Here is a 3,780-nt window from a genome sequence, read left to right as displayed (position 1 = left end):
GCCCTGAACAAAATGCAATCAATTAATTAATCCATCAACTAATAAATCAACCAATCAACCAATCACAAAACAAATTAATCACTTAATCAATCTTTATAAGTATGTTCAGTGAGGGATTAATCAAATAATAGTTAATTAATAGATTTGTATATAATTACACTTTTTAACATTTCTACACATTCTGTTTCATCTTTGATGATTTGTTTCATTTTGAAGCTGCTTGTAAATCAGGCGTGTCGAAATCAGTGCGCGTGAATGTCAATCAGAATAAAAGTGGGCGTGGTCACCGCTCAGATTGGCGATCTGTCCGTAGAGCAGATATACGGGTTGCCATATACGTGCATTTCAATAAATTAAGCGCTATAATCACGGTATACTTTTTTCTCATGTGATTGTATTGTGGTGTGGAATAAGGGTGTGATGTTCACGAGACCAGGATTAAAACAATATCTCTCATTATCCGGTGTGAACGGATTCCACGGAGTTTATGCCTGGATTTTATTCCGTGACTACAGGATTTAAAGGAGCTAAAGAACACGTTCTGGCAACCCAGGGCACACGCATCTACATACACACACACACACACACACACACACACACTGTCACCACGCACACACATCAGCTCTCGCGCGCTGGTGGTGAGTGCGTTTTTTTTCTCCCTCTCCCGGTAACCGGAGCGCCGCCGCCACTGCTGCTGCTGCTGCCGGACTGGAGCGCGGACTGGAGCGCGGACTCTCCTCCAAGCCCGTGACGGATAAAAAAATATATCATACAGGCTCGAGCTTGCTTGACAATACCGACAAAAACACACGCATTAAACACACGCGTGTATATATATTTATATATACACACACATACACGCACACACACCACCGGGCGCGCGCGCGCTTGCGATGAGAGCCGACTGTTCTTCATTGACGCTGCGCGCGACGCCGTGGGACGCCGCTGACGGTTTTGCCGAGACTCTGCGTTGCGCGTGTGCATACGAGAAGGTAAGAAGAAAACGCACACACGCGCGCACGTGCCCGTGTTATTTTTAAGACGATGACTGCGCGGTGCGTGTTCGTGCAACTGTGTGTGTGTGTGTGTGTGTGTGTGTGTGTGTGCGCTCGCGCGCGAACGAGCGAGCTTTGTGCCCAGCATCAGTAAGAAGCGCGTGAGCGGGACACGCCGAGAGTCCGAGCTGGTGGGGACTGGAGAAAAGGGGAACGGCTCCCTAGCGCGCGACGCGCGTCCGTTGATTAATCGGTAATGACGGTTGTGACTAATCGCGCGCTGGCGGGGGTGCGCGGCGCGTGAAATCCTGCAAATCCGCGTTAATTCTAACCATGTAAAAAAAAAAGATAGAGTCACCTGCGATACTATGATGCGGATACGTCGATACGATACAAGACGATCTACAGTAGTGCCGATAATAATTATCATCATCCTCATCATCATCATCATCATCATCGCATGAAAAGAAGGACGATGCAGTGTGTGATGAAATAAAAACCGACACGCTGCTACAGTACACGCGCCCACACACCTCCAGCTCCACATCACAATCTTCTCCTCCTATAATAAACACTTTTCATAAAAACAGCATTCTTAAAGAAGAAGTAATTCATCAGATAAAATAAACCCAGCAAACAAATCTGGATGAATCCGAGCTGTGAGTCGTGTTGTGTCAATCCGATACCCTGCGATACGCGAAAACAATGATCCGATATTACAGTATCATTTACAATATGATCAAAAGGTTCCTGAAGCTGATTCTTCTCTACAACACACTTCATTACGCCCTGTTAGTCACGAGCGACAATATTGTACAGGATCATAACGATATAATAAAATCACACGATACGATAGTGTTCGATATTCCACCATGAGGATATAATACAATATAAAAATATCTAATGATGTGGTACCATATGACAGCGTTTAGAGATTTACAATTCTAACATTATACCATGTGACCTTTTATAAATGAATATTTGATATGATGTACAGTAGCACTGGATTCCATATTCCCCAGTATGATATACGATAGAATACGATATGTGCCAGGAGACGTTTACATGTTATATAACACAGTATGGTATAATATGATATGATACGATATATATATGATACGATATATGATGTGATACGATATGATATGATACGATATATATATGATATGATACAATACGATATGATATGATACGATGTGATATGATATGATATTTATATATGATATGATATATGATATGATGATATGATACGATATCATCTGGCATTGGATGATACGATACGATATGATATATGATACGATATGATACGATATGTGATATGATACGATATATATATGATATGATACGACACGATATGATATGATATGATATGATACGATATCATCTGGCATTGGATGATACGATACGATACGATACGATATGATATGAAAATACATTGTGATACTATTTGAAAGACAGTATGAAAAATAGGATAAAACAGGATGCAGGACGATCTGATATACAATATTATGAAATATTTTATTATATGAATTATACAAATATTTACTTAAAATAAATTGACTAAAATGAACAATTGAAAACGTTTTATACGAAAAAATATTATATATAATCTATACATAACAGCTTCATGTCTCCTGATAAGAATCGTAAGAAAGACAGATACGATATGATACGATATATGATATGATACGATATGATATGATACGATACGATACGATATGATACGATATATGATATGATACGATACGATATATGATATGATACGATATGATATGATACGATACGATACGATATGATACGATATATATGATACGATACGTTATGATATGATACGATATATGATATGATACGATACGATATGATATGATACGATACATGATATGATACGATACGATATGATACGATATATGATATGATACGATACGATATGATACGATATATGATATGATACGATATATGATATGATACGATATGATACGATATATGATATTATACGATACGATATGATACGATATATGATATGATACGATACGATATGATACGATATATGATATGATACGATACGATATATGATATGATATATGATATGATATGATACGATATGATATGATACGATATATGATATGATACGATACGATATGATATGATACGATATATGATATGATATGATATGATATGATATTTATATATGATATGATACGATATATGATATGATACGATATATGATATGATACGATACGATATGATATGATACGATATATGATATGATACGATATGATATGATACGATATATGATATGATACGATACGATATATGATATGATACGATATATGATATGATACGATACGATATGATACGATACGATACGATATATGATATGATATGATATTATATATGATATGATATGATATGATACGATTATATGATATGATACGATACGATATGATACGATACGATACGATATGATACGATATGATATGATACGATATATGATATGATACGATATGATACGATACGATATGATATGATACGATACGATATTCTTATGATGGTAGTTGAAATGTGATACGCACCAATATGATATACAACATACAACAGGGTATAATAATAAAATAATAAAGTAAATAAAATGATGTGATATGCTCTGAGGTACGATATTATACAGTATAAATTATACAAAAATTTACTTATATGAACTTCTTACGGAAATATGAACAGTTATATAAAAACTATACACAACACACATCAGCTTCATGTCTATTTGTGAGAATCTGACAAGACTGTT

General features: G+C 36.2%; 1 protein-coding gene across 1 annotated transcript in view; it reads left to right on the top strand.

The window, feature by feature from the left end:
- The first annotated feature begins 379 nt into the window (after positions 1–379).
- tenm1 (teneurin transmembrane protein 1) overlaps positions 380–3,780 on the top strand; it is a 114,245-nt gene continuing 110,844 nt past the window's right edge. The window contains 1 exon segment of the mRNA XM_046839003.1: positions 380–992. The gene's annotated coding sequence lies outside the window, so the exon portion shown is untranslated.

This window comes from Silurus meridionalis, chromosome 25 (assembly GCF_014805685.1).
Source record: "Silurus meridionalis isolate SWU-2019-XX chromosome 25, ASM1480568v1, whole genome shotgun sequence".
NCBI classification, from domain to species: domain Eukaryota; kingdom Metazoa; phylum Chordata; class Actinopteri; order Siluriformes; family Siluridae; genus Silurus; species Silurus meridionalis.
The sequence above is the reverse complement of the archived record's forward strand: the minus strand, read 5'-3'. Positions and strand labels throughout refer to the sequence as shown.